We start from the raw sequence: 19,120 nt of genomic DNA, 5'->3' as shown, positions 1-19,120 counted from the left end.
AATGAATAAATAAACCAGCAAGCTCCCTGTTTGCTTATTGTGATGTATGCATCATGGCCCAACTTATTTCTATGAGGATGATGTCTCTTCCTTTCCAAATGAGGAGACTGCTCTCTGGGGAGACTCTTGTTGGGTTAAGCCGCTCTAGAGTCTGTGCTAAGAGTTCTGCAGGATGATCCAGGGGTGTGTGAAGCACCAGGGCCAAGGCCCAGACCTCTCCCTGCTCACGTTATTGGTATAGGAACTGTCTGGCTGCACAATGTTCATCTGTGCATCTTTCTTCTGCAAGAAAAAAGGACTGACCAGGATAAGGTGTTTAATTCTGGCTGGAGAGAAATTACTCTGCTTAGCTTTAGTGGATAATTTGGGCAGTTCTCTCATATCTTCTGTAAATCTCTTTTTAATGGCCTCTCTCACAATGAATCACAACCTGGGGCAGTGAACTGTAAAATCTGAGCTTTACCACAAAGACTACAGGCAGTACCTAGATAAATCCTAGCTGTGAATCAAAGTCCCTGCTGTTTTACATTTGCTCTGAAATGCCAGACTCTGTGCACTTTCCACAGGAGGCAGCTGGAATATAAACACAGAGATGTCTGACTGCCAGCAGCCACCCTCAGCCCCAGCTGGGGATCACAGCTTCTCCCTTGCATCTTTTCTGGCAGTTTGAGGGTTGGTGCAGACATTTTGCTCTCCTGCTCCCCAGTCCTGGTGGTCCAGAGAAGAGCCCTCACTGCTTTCCCTTTCATTCCACAGCCGCATGCACTGACTCCGTGGCTCCATCACCACGCTCTTCATTGTCCAGTGACAGGCTGCTGGCAGTGGTATGTACACTTGATACATAACAGCACCCCTGCACTCCTTCCCCCTTCCTATCTCCTTAAACAGATGATGTGCTAAGATTGGAGTTATGACAGCAATACCAGCAGACCAGATCTAAGATCCTGAGTTCATAGCCCCCATCATTTTGCATGATTTCTAGCTTCTCTGAGTGGCTTCCCACACTTGTATCAAGAGATTTAAGATCTTGTTTCTTTGCTTATGGCATCAATCCTTATCATCTGTCCCTGAGCAGGACCATATTTGCACTTGGACATCATCTATTCAGAGGTGGAAAGCTGTTCTGAGGGATGGAGCATCCTTGATTTCAACTGAGGCCTTTTGTCTGTTTACTTCATGCCCCTGCCTCCACTTTTCACTTGGGAGTGGGCCAGAAAAACCTGTCCTTGTTCTTTTGCTGGTGGCATTTGCAAACTGTTGGATTTGTGACACTCCATCTAACCAAACTCACAAAGGACACAACCTTCTCAGATTTGGGCTGTAGCCTACCCCATCCACTGCCTTTGCACAGCCCTGTGGGCATGAAAGAGCAGTGGCAAACAGCCCTGGGTAGAGACCTGTGCTGGTTTGGGCTGGGGTAAAGTTCATTTTCTTCACAGTAGCTGGTATGGGGCTGTGTTTTGGATTTGTGCTGGAAACAGTGCTGATAACTCAGGGATGTTTTTGTTATTGATGAGTAGGGTTTACACAGCCTCAAGGATTTTTCTGCTCCTCATCTTCCCCCACCAGCAAGGGGTGCACAAGGAGCTGGGAGGAGACATAGCCAGGACATCTGACCCAGGGATATTCCACAGCATGTGCATCATGTCAGGATGTAAAGTGGGGTGAGCAGGAGGAAGGATGGGACATTTGGAATGATGGTGTTCACCTTCACAAGTCACAGTCAGGTGTGATGGAGCCCTGCTCTCCTGGTGATGGCTAAACACCAGCCTGCCCATGGGAAGGGGTAAACTGATTCCTTGTTTTGCTTTGCTTGTGTGTGCAGCTTTTGCTTTGCTTACCAAACTGTCTTTATCTCAATTTTACCCTCCCCCATCACACTGGCAGGGGGAGTGAGCAAGTGGCTGTGTGGGGCTGAGTTGCCAGCTGGGGTTAAACCACAGCAAGACCACACCAGCACTTTGGGGCAGATCCAGCCTAGTCCACAAGTCTGCCAGCATTGCCAAGACAGGTAGCAGGGACAAGGAGGATGCACTGAGGACATAGGAGAGCAGAGATTGCACAGCTCTCTCCCAGGGATAAATCGAGCTGGGGACACCATCCTCCTGCAAAAGTGGTTACTATCCATAGGAAAATACACAGGGATGAACCTGTCCTGCCATTACCCTATCTCTCTGCTCCAGCAGGACCAGTGGCTGAGCTGGAGCACGTGTCTGAATGTCTTCACTGGGTCAGGGTCCAAATTAATTTGTACAGTGGTAAGGAGGGATGGACCGTTTAAGCGAAGACAAACTGGAGGTGCAAATGGTTGGTTATTTATTTCCAGACATGGGTATCATGAGCAGCATGGCCTCAAAGCATTGTTCACAGCCTTTCCCTGCTGTCTGCAGGGAGTTTCACCAGCACTGCCTGCTGCAGGGTCCTGCTGACTGATGGTGTGCCAGCTACACCCTCACAGGGCTGCTGCTGCTGTGGGAGGGGGTCATCAGCAGCACTGTGTGACTAAACTTCTTACAGGAATGGTGACTATTAACCCAGCTGTACTGTGCCCCTACAGTCAGCCCGGTGAGGTCTGGTAGCCAGGCCAAAGAATTTGGACCTCCTGGAGTTTGCTTCTTGATCTGGAAATGATACAGAGAGTGCTTCTGCTCCAATGAAAACACAGCCACACTCCTCTTCATTTTAGTGGGTGACTCAGATTGCTGATTTGCAACTTCTTGCTTGTTTTGGGACCATGCCTGGGAACATCATGGATGAACCAGAGCGCTGCTGTGCTAGGTACTGTAGAAATACAGGAAAAAAATAGAGACCTGGGTACATGTAAATTTTAAAATGTTAATTCAGTGGTTAAGACACAGCATTGCTTTAACTCTCACATGGAGACTTGTTTGGATTGCAGCATGCCCTGAGATCACTTCAGTATTTGCTGTAGGAGCCCAGGTTAGGTAGATTGGCTTGCCCTGGTGGTGCTGACCTGGAGCAGGCATGGCAGGAATGACCACAGAGGAGATTGTCCTCTTGCTGCAACTTCTGAACAGATTTTCTACCTGTTGCAGTAGGAAGCTGGATGACAGTGCATTTGAGACCGTCTTGGGGACTGGGGAGAAAATGGGAGGAGATACCAGAATGAAATGTTACCACTTCGTCTCAACCCAAAAAACTTCTGTGAGAGGTTAAATCAGCAGAGAACATATAAGTGAATGAAATAGGACTGTTTCTAAAAACATCTTGTTTGCATTCAATGAGAATGCAGGCTGAAACTTTCATTTGCTTACATCTTTATTGGTATTTGCAGCCCTTGAAGCTGCAGATGTAAGCACAGAGCATGCCCAAGGCAGGGACAGGGGGAAGGGGATGAAGAAAGCCTGCATTGATCCATATTCATGTTTCCCAGGTGCTGGAAACCACCCAGTGCCAGATGGTGATTCAGAGCTAGCATAAGGGAAGGCTGCAGCTGATGCATGAACCCCTCTGGTCTCAAAAGCCTTTGGGTGAGCAGGACAGACTGGAGGATGCAGATGTCTCAGATCTCTCTCTTTTCACCACAGAAGTACCTGAAAGTAGTGCAGAGTGAGTGCCACCTCTGTGGCAGGAATTTTTCTCCCAACTGGGGACATTTTCATGTGACAAGTATTGGTCAAGTATGGCCCTTGCAGATGACATGGGAGCAGGATGGAGAGATGAGCCAGCATTTGTGATGTATTTTCCCATTATTTAAGCAGCAATAATGTCAGGGACAGCGATCATGCCACCCTGAGCTGCTGTTTAGAGAATCCTTGCAGTTGTTCCTGCAGTGTTTAGTTTTCAGTACAGAATATATTTACAGAAAAAGCAGCTGGAGAAAATTCTAGGCTTTTTTATTTCTTTTTTTTTTTTTGGATGAAACTGCCCCATGCTCACCCATGCTCACCACCTATGGTGAGTGTAGATCCTCTGGTGGCACAGAAAGCACTCAGGGCAGCTGGAGGCTGCTCCTCCATTTGGGTTAGGGCAAATCAGAGAAGAGCAGCTTTTGGGTGCCCATCCCAGTGACTGCCCAAGCCTGGAATGCTCTCTGATAACCACGTGTCTAACTGCTTGGGCTGGGGAAAATAGCTATGGGACAGTCCCCATCCTCACGGGAACAGCTACCTGCCCTTAGGAGAGTGACACAAGAAGGGACAGTGCTGATCCTAGCTCTTTTGTTAGGGCTGCAGGGTTTTTTTGCCTGAAGCCTGAGGACCTAGTTCTAAAAACCACCTTCTACTTTGTGGATGTGCTGCAGACTTTTTTTTCCTGAAATCTACAGAATCACAGGATGGTTTGGGTTGGGAAGGACTTTGAAGATGACCTAGTTCGTGGTGATGGAGCCATGGGCATGGACATCTTCCACCAGATCAGGTTGCTCAGGGCCACATCCAGCCTTGCTTTGAACTTCCAGGGATGGGCCATTCGCAGCTCCTCTGGGCAACCTTTTCCAGTGCCCTCACCACCCCCTTTAATTTAAGTAAATTGAAGTCTATATGCATGATAAAAAGGAATATTTGAGGTCCAGCAAGTGTCTCCTCTCTCCTTCTCTCTCTTGAGGTCCTGCTTGAAAAGGAAGAAATCTTTTGGACATCCTCCCTGGGGCTGTCTCTGTGGGGCATCCAGCTTTCTGGCAGGTGAGACAGTTCCTGAGGCCTGGGATTTCTTCCCCATGGAGCATAGGACTGGTGCCATGGGGATGGGATGGTCTGTCTGGAACAGGTCATTGTTCAGCAGACTGAGGGCTGGTGGATCCACTTTACCTCAGTGGGGCTTGAATAGCCCCCATCAGCCTGGAGGAATGACTGGAATTTGCCATGCTATGCAGGCAGACCCCATGGGTCTTGAAATGCCTATCTGTGCGTGGTTTTGAACAATTGGTAGAAAATGAGTCAAAATAAATAGTGCTGCTCAACCTCTGACCTCTCACCTTTTGTACTCAGAAGTTCAAGAAATTCCAGGGATTGGGAGCCAAACATCTGTGTTTCCCCTTGGGAGGTGCCAAACCGTGTTCCTCCCGTGAATGGGGCAAGGTATATTTAGAAAATGAGATTCAGAAACCACTGGCAAGAGCTGCTGCTCTCCTGGTCAAATGTTTGTATAAGCTTGGGCATGTGTATTTATATCTTCATCCACATGCACTGGATCCTGCATACAGAAACATGAACTGACAGGCAATCTATCTTGTAAGTTTGAGCTTGTGTTGTGGATGCCAATATTTTTTAAAAAGTGAGGATTTGAGTATTGTCAGTCTGGTTTCTGAGCAGAAATACAGACACTCTGTGCCATGTGGGATGCCCTTAACAAGCCAAAATGGAGATAGGCACAGAGTTTGCAGCAGTAAGGAAGCAAAGGCCAAAGGGTGCCTTAATTGCCCTGGGCACTGCTGGTTAGGGAACCAAATTGAGCCTAATGCCACTTTTAAGGAGAGTAGCTGGGACACCATTCAGGCTCTAAGGCCAGCTCTGCACACAAGGGCTTCCTAGCCCACTGGAATCCACACTTCCCAGGGACACAAGGGATGGCCTGAGACCCTCCTGTGGGCTGGGAATCACTAACCTGCCAGGTGTGTTCAAGCAGGGGACTTTCCTCCAGGCTTGCTGCCTGCAGAGACAGCTGATGCAACCTTCCAAGCAGCCTTTAGGGGACTGCAGAGGATAATCTGGGTGGATCCCATGTCTTTTCCATCTAACCCATACCTGGAGCCTTGGCTCTGCAGCAGCTGCCCTGTGAGCTTGGATAGAGCTCTTCCAGCATCAGTGCTCAGAGCAGGGCCATGAGATGAGTGCTGTTTCAGTGGCACTTTGTGCTCCTGCTTCAACCATGTGAAACGGTTGTGTGTCACAAGAAACACTTCTCTTACCTCTGACCTCTACGCCTAAACTGCTAACAGCATTGGAGAAGTACCACTGTGCTGTTTGAGGTGGAAAACATTTAATTTTGACTTGTCCACGGTGCAGGGACATGTTAGATTTCTGCCTGGCTCTGCAGAACAAGGTTGTGGTTTAATTTCATCAACCACCAACACCATCTGTCACATTTTCAGCTTAGGACCTTGTTTCCCCAGGCAGCAAGGGAAGAACTGCAGAAGTCCCACAACATGGCTTGTTCCTTGTGGTAGTGCAGGTGCTGAGACCAAGTGCCTGGAGTCAGACACCTCTTGGGTGCACAGCTTGGGCTTGTATGGTGTGATAACTGGAGAAAGGAGCAGCTTGGGGTTAAATAAAAATATCGGAGAAATTCTACCTTCTCATACGTCATTTCACAGGTTGAAAAAAAGGGAAACCTCCCAGTTTTATTATGATAAAAGTTTATTAGTGTCTGAGAGGAGCTACTCAGAGAAATGGTTAATGGATAAATTAAAAATGATAAAATTAGGAGATGAGCTACAATACTTTGTTGTTTAGACATATTCAGTTTGTCCTCCTGCTCTTTGGAGGACAGATGAGAAAAACAGAGAAATTTAGGTCTCCTGATGGCTTATTGGGAACAGTTTGTGTTCAAGACATTGCCAAATTCAAGCAGAATTTCTCCTAAGGACCCAAGGAACAACTTGTGACTACCAAGATCCCTACCAGTTTGTCTTGTGTCCACGCTGCATGTGTTTGGATCCTGATGATACATGTGGAATGACTGCAAGATGGTTATTACAAACTGTTCCCTGAGAGGTTTCACCATGACTCTCAGGACAGGATATACAATGCCATTAAAGTAACTTGCTACCAAGTTGCTCGTGCTGATCCATTGCCAACTCCTTTAGCAATACTTCCCCGTGCACTCCCCCTCTCCCTTTGCCATAAACAGGCGCTCCTGCAGCAGAGTGCAGCTGGAATCTCCAGTATATTTTTGCAAGCCATAAAGAAAAGCAGTGTGTCTCCAAAGCAGATTATAATATTTTGATATTTCCCAGGTTGCTTATGCTCTCAAGCTTTATCGCTGCCCAGCGTCTTTCAGAAGAGCCCTCATCACACACGTGCCCTAAATAATATAAGCTCTGTGCTGGTGATATTTATAGCCATGCAAACTTGCCCGTTTCTGCCTGTGTTGTTTCAAAAGAATTCTTGAGTGATCGCATTTTTCATCTTTAGTGTATTTTTCTTTAGTTCTGAACACTGAGCACGTTTGTAATTACTGCCATTACTGCTGCTGGATGCCCTAATAAGCCTACAAATTGCATTCAGATTTAAAGGTAGAATTCTAATTACAGCTCAGGCTTGGGGAGAAAGGACGGCATTTGGAGGTAAATGTACTTACACAAACACCAAGAGAAGTGGCAGCACACACTGCAGTCACTTCCACTTCATAGAAATGTTGTTTCCTTTTTAAGTTCTTGCATTTGAGCATCCCTCTGAAGCTCAGGAAGGGATGTGTGACATCCCGTGCCATTGTTTTGATGGGATCACAATAGCCATTCATAGCAGAGGATTGTTTTGGGGTCGTGGAGCTCCCCTTGAATGGCTGCAATTAGTCAAAGTTCTGCATCTAGGAGATAATCACACAAAAGAATTCAAAATTGTCTTATCTCCAAAGTACAGAGAGAAAATAGGAGCATGTGAGTCTCCTTGTAAGAGGTTTGCTGGAACAACAGAAGTGTGCAGACTCCTTCAATGTTGTGTAACACTGCTCTGCACATGTTCTCTTCCTTCTGCTTCTGCAAATCATCCTTTTAATGTAGTTATAGCTGCTATTGGCAAAAGGCACTGAGAGCACTAGCCTGCTTCTGGAGAAAACTGCTGCTAAGATGGGGGCAATTTCAGCTCACAGGAATTTAAAGAGACTGAGAGGACACCTCTTTCAGCTTTAGGCAGTCCACTGAAAAATTATCTTATTGCCCCCTTGATGGTGTTTGCCTCTTGATTATAAATAATAAATCAGACCTGTTTCCCATCCCTTTGTAAGGAAATGTGCTATCACTGTCTCTGGTCACATTTTGTTCACTTTTGGAATCCCAGATGCGGAATCCAGAGCATTGCTCACTGGGCTGTGAAAATTAGACTCACATGGATGCCTGTTTAGATGGGAGATTCCTTAGGACAAGCGTTCAACCAATGTGAGAACACGGATCCAGCCAAAAGATGTGTGTATACACCTGTGTCTGCATTCACTGGTCATGAACATGTATCTGACTGCTCTGCAAAGATCTAGAGGGCCAGGTTAGATGGGGCCCTGAGCAGCCTGATCTAGTGGGTTATGTCCCTGCTCATGGCAAGCAGTTTGGAGCTAGATGGTCTTTAAAGTCCCTTCCAACTCAAGACTTTCTTGAAGTGTCCTAGAAAGATCTAGAATTTCCAGTAAAATTGTTGCTCCAGTTGGCTTTTATCTCCTGCTGTGTGCAAGAGGGACAGCATTGCTGGCTGGTTTAGGTGGCTTTCAAGGAAATGTAACTTGGATATTGAAACTGCTTGCCTCAAAAGACTCTGCAGGGAGATGCGGGCTGGCAGTCCTGGGCAGCAGATGGTTTTAATTCTCTTGAATTTACTGCTTGATGCCTCTGGCTCGCTCCTGCAATGGTATCAGTGACAACACAAGTGTTTGGTTTAGGGTTTGGCACAAACCTTTGGATTCTCTAAATCACAACAAAGTAACCCCTGTCTCTGCAGGGCTCTGGTGGAAGAAGAGTTTTGCACTTTGCCTGGCACAGGCACTCTGCAATGAGGGCAGCTGAGCTGTGCCAGAGGATTTATTATCTCATGTCCCATCCTTTTCCCATCCTCAGCACATCCCACACTGTCAGCAGGCCAGGCAGGAGGACAAAGCTCAGGCAGGAGGGTGTGATTGACATTATGCACCTGCAAAGAGGAAACCGCTGCCTGGCTTGTGTGCTAGCTCTCTTTGTAAAACCATCTTCAAAACCAAAGAGAAGTGGAAACATGTTTCTGGATTGCATAAAAAAAAAAAAAAAGAGCAAGCAGTCTTTGAATTTATCCTCCAGGGTTTGCTCTTCAGTGACAGATTAAGTGACAGAAGGCAATGTTTTCATGGTGCTGTGCCTGTGGGCAATCAGAGGAGAGAGGAGTTTGCAGCTGAGTGCAGCAAGGGCTTGGTGAGACTTGGGTCTTCTTGTGCTGGATCACTTAAAAACACAGAGACAGAACAGGGCTCGGCTCCAGAGACAGGCAAAGAGCAGAAGGAAGAGAGTATTGCTTTCATCCCTGAACATTTGGGCACTAAAAGTGCAGCATAGACATTAGTGGTTCAGCAGTTTACCCAGCACCTGTTTTGGCTCCTGGCAAAGAAAGGATGCTGTGTTCCTGGGACACCTAGTCCAACTGTTTTTATGTTCAGGATCACCCAGAAAGTCTGAGGCAGTGCCAGCAACTGAACTGAGATATTTCCAGCCTCAGCAAAGGACACTCACCAGAAGACACAGTAAACATGCATTTCTTAACCCATCAGTTTCTCAACTTTAGAAACTTTAGGAAGTTCTTCTGCACATTTAGACCATGTTCATGGACCCAGGGAATAATTCAGGTTGGAAAGGACACATGGAGAGGATGTGGTCCAGCCTCCCATCCTTGCCTAAAGACCACCTGAAAGCCTTAAGCATCAGAGTCTAAGCCTGGAGAGTCTCCTCAAACCCTGCTGCTTCAGGGCTCTCCCTTGCACCCATTCAAATCAACAAGTCTTCACACAGTAGCCTTAAATCTACCAGTATCTGGCCTTTTACTAATATTGCTTCTGTCTAATCTGATCACTTAAAAAGGCTTACCCTCCCTACTCAAGCTCTTACATCTTCTGAACTTGTAGTTTCATCTTTCTCCCCTAAGAGCAGGTGGCTTTTGTTACCACCCCCATGAGGGTTCAGGGAGCCTGGCTGGCACAGCACCATGCCAGGCTTGGGGCTCAGCCTTGGGATGGGTCAAGCCATTTTGCTGAAGCAAAGTGTGTTCAGAACCCTGGCAGGCACTTTGGTGGCTGAGCAGGCCAAGCAGCCCCCAGCACCATGCAGGAATGCCCCCTGCTTCGTGGGATTTATGCACAGATAATCCGGCCTCGGTGGCATTTCTGTTGTGCCTTTGGGCTCACCAACAACTGGCTCTGTTTGGATCAAGCAGGAAGGAGCTTTCTTCTTCACTGCTTTGCTGCTTTGTGCTTGTTTGGAGTTTCCCATTTCGGGTTTCTGAGCAGCAGTGAGCTGACAGGCTCTTTGTTGCTCAGGAGCCAGCCTGGTGCGGGCAGCACCCTGGCAAGTCCCTTCAGGTGTCACCAGGGACTCTGCATTTTTGTGCCTTTCCTGCTGAGTCTGCTCAGCACCAGCCAGCAGTAGGAGTTATTTTTTTGTTGCAGTTCTTGGAGAAGGGCTATTTTGACACACTTAAAGCTCATGCTTTTCTTATTTGAAGTGCTTTCTGGGAGTGCCTCACACTGGGCTTGACTTTGAAGGAATTTTGAGAAACATTGCACTCTTCCAAGCCTCATATCCCAAATTATGGCCCAAAAAGAGCAAAGAGGAGACTCTGTGGTAGTTCTTACAGTTTGGGCTGGGATCTAAGAAAGCCAACTGCCCCTTCCTAGTCCTGGGAGAACCCATGGTGGGACATTAGGATCCTTCCAAAGGAGCCCATAGCACCATCAGCTCCCAGTCATTCCAGAGGGGAAGCCACAGCATGGCATTAATGAGAGCAGTAAAAATCTGGCATAAATCAAAGTGCTTTGACACTCTTTTCCACTGTGTACACAAACACCATGTTCCAGCAAATCTGTGAAATCAAAGCAGCACGGAGGGGTCAATTCAGCATTTATGGACACGTCACTGGCAGCAGACCCTGCCTATTGAATATTAAAATCTGAAATAAAAAGGAATTTACAGCATTTCTGAAATATTGAATTAGGCCTTTGATGAATAACTCCCTCAAGATCATCCAGATGTGCTTTTGCTAACAGCACCATATGCATTTAAAAAACCAGATTGTCTCTGTGTGAGAGTATCTGTCTTCAGTGAAGGATGAACATAGCTGCACATTGGGGCAAGAACACGTAAGAAGTCTGGTGGAAATCCTGCACAGGAAGTGTTCAAGAGTAAAAAATGTGGCCGGAAAATAACAGCAACATTAAGAAAAACAAAATTTATACTCACCATTGGTGTTCAGGGCCTTATTTTTTTTAACTTCCTCCTGCTAAGAAACAAACATCAAACCAAACAGCCTAATTAAGGAAACTTTTTGTTGACTTGGATAGTTGGTGAAAAAGAGGAGCCTTTAGTTCATTTTTGTCATTGTTTTGCAATGTGCAGTGGGACACTGGCCTGTGCATTCCCCAGATCTTTGCATACTTGATGTAAAAGTCATTTATCACTTAAGAAGGGCATGATGATATTAGTGTCATTATTTATTCTTCCTGCTAGGACAAGGTAAGAAGGATAGCTGTAAAAGAACTGGAAATTCATACATGAATTTATCAGTGAAGACACTGCTTGCAGAATCATGTTCAAAAGAGAAACCTAAAGGGTTAACTTTGCAAAGTTAAATGCAATGCTTTGGAACAAGAAAGCAGACAAAGAAAGATGAGGATCCAGGCAGAAGTGGTGGGTTCTGGCTTCCCACAAAGTCATCAAGGGCAGACTTCCTGGCCCATGCAGGACCTGGCCGGGGAGGACAGATCAGACTTTCAAATGACACCACAGCAATCACGATGGCAAAGGCCACAGCGTCTCAAACCTTTCTAAACCAGGGCTGCCTGTGCCGGCCTCGGTGCTCCTGCAGGGAGCGGGGTGAGGGAGCTGAGCAGACTGGAAATTCATCACCTTTTTGGCCACAGCTGACTGACCCATCACCCCTGCAGGTGCAGGAGAGCCATTGCCAGCTCCAAAATGCTGTTGGGGTGTGGAGAGGTCGTGCATTGTCACTCCCCAAGTCAGGAGCTGGTCCTACCATGTGCACAGCTTTAGCCCCAGGGACATCCTTCGTCCTGCAGTCCAGGACTGGGCATGGAGCCATACTCCAGTAGCTTGTCTGGCACAGAGGCAGCAGCTCCCAGCTGGAGATGACAAAACCAGTTTGGCTGGGGGTGCTGCTCACCACTCCCAGCATCCCAGTTCCCATCACGGCTGTGATACATGAGATGCTCATGTGGGCTTTCAGTTGCTGGTTTAACTGGCCACATCTTCACTGGAGTTCAAGTTCCCTTAGGAGGTAATAATGAAAATGTGCAGTGACAGGGTTTTCTCATCTGCCATGCTAATTGAATGACTTGCTATAGAGCTAGTTAGTTGATTTGAAGGGCCAGTTCAAATAGTTTATCTAATTTACAGACTTAGCTGCCAAGGGGGCACAGGGAGGCCGGGCTGTGCAGCAAAATTCAGTATGAGCCATACAGAGCTTTGGGATATTTTCCCTGTGACTTTCTATTGCAGTCAGACTTTGGGTTTCTGGCTTTCTGACAACAGGGTCAGCACGTAAACACCGTACTTCCTCCAGAAGGTTAAGAGAGGTGCTATTAATATATAAGAAGGTTAGTTGATTTTGAGCATGTTTTCAAAGGTTGGGCCTGGACAACCTGGAAACCGTTTATCTCTTGAAAGCCAGATTTGGGTTGCTACAGGGAGGGAAGCAGAGTTCAAAGTGTGAGGTCCTATTAGAGTTTCAGGGTTTATCCTTATCTCTGCACTGGACAAATCACAGAAGCAAACCCCCCTGATGCAGGGGGTGGGCAAGGGCTGGGGGCTGGTGTCAGGTACATCCTTGGGGCAGCCCTAGGGCTCAGCCTTTCCCCAGGGCAAGGATGCAATGGCAATGTCCAGGGAAAATGAGGAGGAGAGGCATGTGCCTGTGAGAGGGACACCCCCAGGCCCTGCTCAGTTTCAGCTCCTGAACTCCTGTTCCACAGTGCCTTTGGACAGCACAGCAATCCTGGCTCTGAAAGCTCCTGGGGCCCATTGCAGTGAAACACTGATAGAAATCTGTGTGCAGTGATGTTGTGTGTGGTATGAAACCTGCTGCAGGGGAGGTTTGGGGAGAGAGGGAAGGAGAGAAATGCTTAGGATTATTTCTGGTTTGTACCCAAGGGTGCCATTTGTTCATATAAGTATCCATAGCAGAATAAAATACTTTTTATTGAAACATTTTTTTTTTCTCTTGCTGGCAGGGACTCCACTCCAATTATCTCTTCCATCGTATCCCTTGAAGCCAGGCTCCAAGGTAAACAAGTGAAAACTTGACAGCTGGAATGCAAAGCCTCAGCTGAGACTGAAAGCTTTTACCAGATCACATTCTGCACATTTATATTGTCTGGGGTATTTAGCAGTGGAAACGAAAATAGAGATTTCCTAATCTCACCAGAGACAACACCTTGCTGCCCCACCTTTGAGAAATCTCCAGTCCACAGCAAAGACTTAATCCATCTTAATTAACAAAGAACCCAAGTAGGCACACTCTCAGCTTGCTCCTGAGCTGGATTTCCCACATTCCTGAGTTTTGGTGTGTAACATGCCAGGAAATTATTTTGCATTTTAAAGAGTCACTTGCTATGAAAATACACTGTAAAGCCATGTTCATTTAGCCTGAAATTTTACTGCAAAAGAGAAGATTCACATTATGTAGATGGGTCTGGCTTCAACATAATTTCAGAATAAAACCTTTTTTTTTTTTTTTTTTTTGAAGTGGGATTTTTGATTTGTTTTTCATTGCAGTGTTGGATATCACAGAATTTAAAAATTACATCTTAGCAAAATAGTAGTTTTGAGACAACAATACTTTTGTGAAGACATGAAATTTCAGGATTCAAATCACCATGCTCTTTGCAACACAAAATGTTGATCCTGTGTGTGTTTTCTCTCCTCTCCTTGAAGACCTGTTGGGCAGGTGGGAGAGGAGAGAAAACCATTGTTGATTTTTTTCCATGATAAGGACAGCATCTGAACAACAGCTCACTCTGAAGATGTGTTACTGCAGCCTTCTGCTTAACCACAGAGACGTTTTGAATTTCTTCTACTGTTTTTTTGGACAGAGGGAAAAATTCTTGATGTTTGCAAGAAATTCAGGTGATCTTCCCACTCCCTTCAGAACAATTCAGATTTTACATTTCTCCAGAAAAAGAACAAAGTCCAGGCTCAGGCTTGCCTGCAAGATGGTTCTCCAAGAGAAAGTCCTCTCCTGCAGAGTGAACCTCTGCTGCAGCAGCAGCATCATCAGCAAACTGACAGACTGTGAGGCATTGTATGGAAAAAGCAGCTGTGCCCGGTTGTAACCATGAGATCTTGTCTGATCCTTGACCTTGTTTGCACAGACTGGTTCTCTTTTCATATGTTTTAAACTCCATTCCTTGGATCAGCTCAGTGCCCTTGTGCCTGCTCAGTATATCAGGCCAGGTCAGTGATCAGGCTTGAAAATCACCCCAGCCAAAAACCTTAAAACCTGAGCTAAACCTATTTTCCAGTCAGATTAGAAAAGCCATTCCACAAAACTTCCAGTGTCCCTCAGCAAAACTGATGAGGAGGGAGAAGAAGGTTGCAGGGATGGGACAGTGGAAGAGCAGGACTGTTTCCTGGCAGCTCAACCATTGGGGTTAGCCAGTAATAAGCCACATCCTTGGAAGAGCACAGTTTGTATTTTGCAGAGTCTCCTGGGACTCTTTAGTTCCAAGTGGTAAAAATTTCTTACACTGATGCCATCATCTGTGCTCAATGCCCGTCTACAAATGCCATGAACATATCTGGGTAACAAGAGCACATCCACCTCGGTGACCCTCCCCTGGGCCTGACCCACGCAGAGAAGAGGAGCAGCACAAAACTGCTTCCCATGTTGTCAGCCCTTCTCCAGCCAGGGTCATCTTCCATTTGTGTCATAAAAAGCCTCCATTTTTCATGGATGACAGTCAGGGAGCTCCACACTTGGCCTGTCCAGTTCACCAGCTGGTTCCCTGCTGACCTTGCTCCGCCCGGCCCAGCTGTGTCCCGCTCCCACTGCAGATCCATGGCACCCCGAGGGTTGCTGCTATTTTGTTCCTCCCAGCCTGACGTGCTTCCCACCAGAGGGTGGGAGCTGGGCTGGGTGGAACTGCAAACAGCTGTTCAAAGTCTGGGCAGAAACAAAAATCCCCAGCTGTAGCTGTCTGTTCAAATAAACACTCCGAGGCCAAAGCACTGCAATATGAGAAACACATTCCTAGAGGATGTGGATTCAAATGGGGAGGCATGTGAAGGGATCAGGGGAGACCAGCCCCATGGCTGTCGAAAGGCACCACACAAAAATCAAAGTGTTGAGCTATGGCCACCTGCAGGATGCAGCAGGTGACCCAAACTTGATTTTCAAAGTGAAGTATTTACCTAATTGCATGGAAAATTCTAGTATTAAAAAATGCTAATTTTTCCTGGTGAAAATCTAAAGCTTAGGATTCACGTTGTTCTCATGAACAACCTAGGGAGCTGGAAAATGAGGAGAGTGGCACAAAAGTATCCTCCTCATCTCCTCTCCCAATCCCAAGGCCATGGAGTTCTAAAAAAGCGCTTGGTAATTTAGACAGCCTTTTGACTTTTCTGAACAGGGTATTGACTCCACCTCTGAAGGAAGCCTCCCCTTTGGAGCACTGTCACTTCTCCTTGTCCCAGTGTGGTGCAGAAGCAGGAGAAGCAAGGGAAAAGCAGCTCTGGAGGACTTAGCACAGAGCTGGAGCCCAGTCCTGGATGCCTCCTTTCAGGAGAAAAGCTTCAGTGTTCTCCTTCAGGCAGCTCTAGAAACGCTGAAGGGATGGGAAGGAACAGGGATTTGATTCTCACCAGCAGCTGGCCCAGAGCAGGGAAGCCAAATGTCTGAGCATGGACATCTGCAGAGCTGCTGCCTGTGTTAGAGCCAGCTGTCTGGGACTCCCAGAACAGCGAACGGAGAGAAGCTGCTTGAGGATGTGCTTCACCTCTGATGCTGTGGGAGCCTGAGCCAGGGCAGAGGAGATGCTCTGTTGCAGTCTAGAGGAACGACTCCCACGAAGGGCTCAGAGTGAACTCATGGGCTTGTCAAGAGTTGGGTTTCTTGCTCATTTTCTGCCACAGGGTCAGTGCACTGGGTTCATGATCAGCTGAGGTGCCTTGTCTAGGATCATTCACAAAGAGTCTCAAGGATGTTGGGTGATGTGCCTGGGCAAAGGCAGTGGCAAGAGGCAGGAGTCTGCTGCACATTGTTCACTCTCACATTGAAGCCCTCACTGAAGGCCTCCACTGCATGGTTCCGAGGGACAGGATGAGTTTCTGCATTATTCCCAGGGAGAGGATGAGTTTCCTGCAAAGTTCCTTTGGTCTCTGGGTGCAGGTGAATAATGGTGGCTGCTTGGTTGTGTCAAAGGGCTGCAGTTGGCACGTGGATTGTTAGCACAAAGAGGCCACAGTGCCACAGAACTGCCCTCATGGATCTGCCTGCGGGGCTTGGCCATGTGTGGGACATGGTTTGGACACTCTGCAGGGCTGCAGCTCCTGGGGCCCAGCAGATGTGGCTCTGCAGAGAATTGGCTAAGCTGGGGCATGAGAGGGTGAGGCAGTAGGTACTACAACTCTCCAGGTCTTGAATCTGCTGCAGAAAATTTGTGGGAGCTGGAGGTGCAGTTGTGGCACAGCTGGGCTCCGCGATGGAGCAGCACAAAGGCTGTGGCTGTGGGAGCCAGGAAGGCTGGGATGTGACAAGGCTGGGGAGGCAGGAGTTTACACAGGACTGTGGTGTCAGCTGTGCTGGAGGTGTGAGAGCAACCCTCAGAAAATGAAACATTTCTGAATGTGACTTCTGATGGCAGAAGTTTTAGCCATGCCCCAAAGAAGGCATGGTGATTAAAAGAGGTACAGGGCCATGGTTCTGCTCTGAGGGTTGTCAGTTCAGTTCGGGCACCTCAGTATGAGAGCTACACAATTTATTGTTCCTATAGCATGGTGCGTCCAGACTCAGGAAAAGGAACATATAATATTGTAAGAAATTTGCAAGGTGAATTTGGAGAAGGAATGGGGGGTGGGCTCTGTTTTGATCCAAAAGGAGCATGGCAGTGAAAGGGTTGCAGCCTCCAGTTCAAATGTGGAAAGAAAGTGCTGAAACTCCTGCCAGATCTGCACAAGGTTATGATCTTGGTCTTGCATTCCTGTCTTGGGCAAGGTTGAGGAACACCAGCTGCTTCAACAGCCTCTGCTCCTTCTTTCAGGACAACTTCCTTGCCATGGGGACCTCACCTGAAGAAGAGTTTTTTGTGCAAGTTGTGCTGCTTCTCACAACATTTGGCCAGCACAACCTCGCTGGCACTTACCCTGCTGCATGGGAAGCCGAGCTGCACACCCAAGCTGTGAGATCCTCCTGAGAGAAGCTGCTATGCACAAATAAAGAATGTTGGAGAAAGGATAAGGGGATGAGGCAGGTGTGTGTGGGCTGAAATGGAAAGCCAGGGGCTGGTGTGATAGATTTATGACAAGACTGGAGGAGAGGCTGAGGAGATCTACTTATTATAATTTAAAAAATGGTCCCATCAAAAGACTGCCAAGAGTGCTCCACTGTGCAAATTTATGACATGCAGTGGGAGTGATCATGTGTTCTGTACAAGCTAGCTAGAAAAACCCCCACCTTTTATTGCCATGAATATTATTCACAAAAGTGCATTAGAATCTTTTTTCCCCCAAGGAAGTTGTTTGCTATTAGAGGGGGAAAAATGCTCCTACATTAATGGTAACCAAAAACTGACTTGCTTTTTGCACTTATTGTGCACTTTTTGCACAAATTTGAGTTACAATATTTGTTTGAAATTCTTTTTAATTCCAGTTTTTAACTTTAAAGCAAATATATTTTGTTTTTGAGACCTTTGAGACCTTGAGAAATACATATAAACCTGGAAAACCTAATTTTTCCAGCTCAAACATATTTCACAGTGGGATATGTCAGCTTTTGTTATTAACCATTATTGATACCTACCAACAAAAATAGCTTGCACACGTTGCCATATAACCTGAATATTATGTGATTTAGTAATAAAAAAATAATATTTCAGGGTCCTGCGTTCAAACAATTCTTCATTTTAAGCAAATTTGGGATTTGAAGCTTTCTGGAAGATTCCTTAGGAGCATGGCCATGGAGCATTTTGCACTTAAGTGTCCCCAGTGCCATGAGAACTTGCCCTGTGAGACACTAAGGGGTGTGGGGGTTTTCAGTCTGGGAAAAATAAAAACTGGGAAGCCTGATGTCAGCCTGCCAGTGTCTGCTGGAGGAGGCAGAGCTATCCTCTTTTTGAGGGTGTGCAGCAGCAAGAAGAGAAACAGCGGTCACCAAATGTTCCTGAGAGGTTCAAACACATGGAGAAGAGGTTTCCCCCCAAGGACAGTGGAGCCCTGGAGCAGGCTATCCAGAGAGGTTGCACAGACTGCTGGGCTGGCCTGTATGCAAGTGAGAAAGGCAGTCCTTTCCAGCCAAGGGTTATTTACTGAGAAGAAGCTGAGCTGCAGGCTCTACATTAATGAGTTTTTGGGAGAGAAATGTCAAAAGACAGTAGTAAGAGTTCCACAGAAATGTCAAAAATTTTGAACCTGGGCATTTCTCTATGTCTCACCAGGAAGGAAAAGGATTTGTGTATATGACAGCAAGATAAATATGTCTACAACCAAAAAAAAACCAGACAAAATTCAAGCAGATCAATGTTATCTCATGTATCTTATGATGAATGCACTGAAATGACTGAAACTTCATATTAAGGGGCAAATCTACTGTTTCACAAAATGTCTTACATCTTTGTTGTCCCCTTTTCATCAGGTAACAAGATTGGATGGTGACTTTTCCTTACTTTTGATTAAAAATAGCCATTCTTCTCATAAAGGCTAATGGTGAATTCTAAGTCTGAATGTATAGAGTGATATAACATTAAATAAGTGAAGAGTTTATCCCGAAGAAGTTTTATTGTTGGTAGGGGTTCACAGGTTGAAAGCCAACTTCAGCCCCTGAGTAGAATTGCTCCTCTAAATGTAGCACATTTTTTATAAGCCAAAAAACCACATTATATGCATGATAAGTAGATCATATTATCTTTTGCACTAGTGGCTATTATGGGATGTCTTTTTCACAGTTGGATTTTATATGTGAGGGGCACACATATTTATAACATTTCACAAAACTGTCCTCCCTTGACTCTTCAGGAAAGCAGATAATTTTAAAATTATACTTTATACATG

General features: G+C 46.4%; 1 long non-coding RNA gene across 1 annotated transcript; it reads left to right on the top strand.

Moving 5' to 3' along the window:
- Positions 1 to 629: 629 nt before the first annotated feature.
- On the top strand, positions 630 to 17,453 carry LOC119699670. Its single transcript, XR_005256496.1, has 3 exons — positions 630 to 824; positions 13,090 to 13,142; positions 17,116 to 17,453. It is a non-coding gene; the product is annotated as an uncharacterized LOC119699670 (long non-coding RNA).
- The last annotated feature ends 1,667 nt before the right edge of the window (positions 17,454 to 19,120 follow it).

Source organism: Motacilla alba, chromosome 3 (assembly GCF_015832195.1).
Source record: "Motacilla alba alba isolate MOTALB_02 chromosome 3, Motacilla_alba_V1.0_pri, whole genome shotgun sequence".
Taxonomy (NCBI): Eukaryota; Metazoa; Chordata; class Aves; order Passeriformes; family Motacillidae; genus Motacilla; species Motacilla alba.
This window is presented reverse-complemented; position numbering and strand designations above follow the sequence as displayed.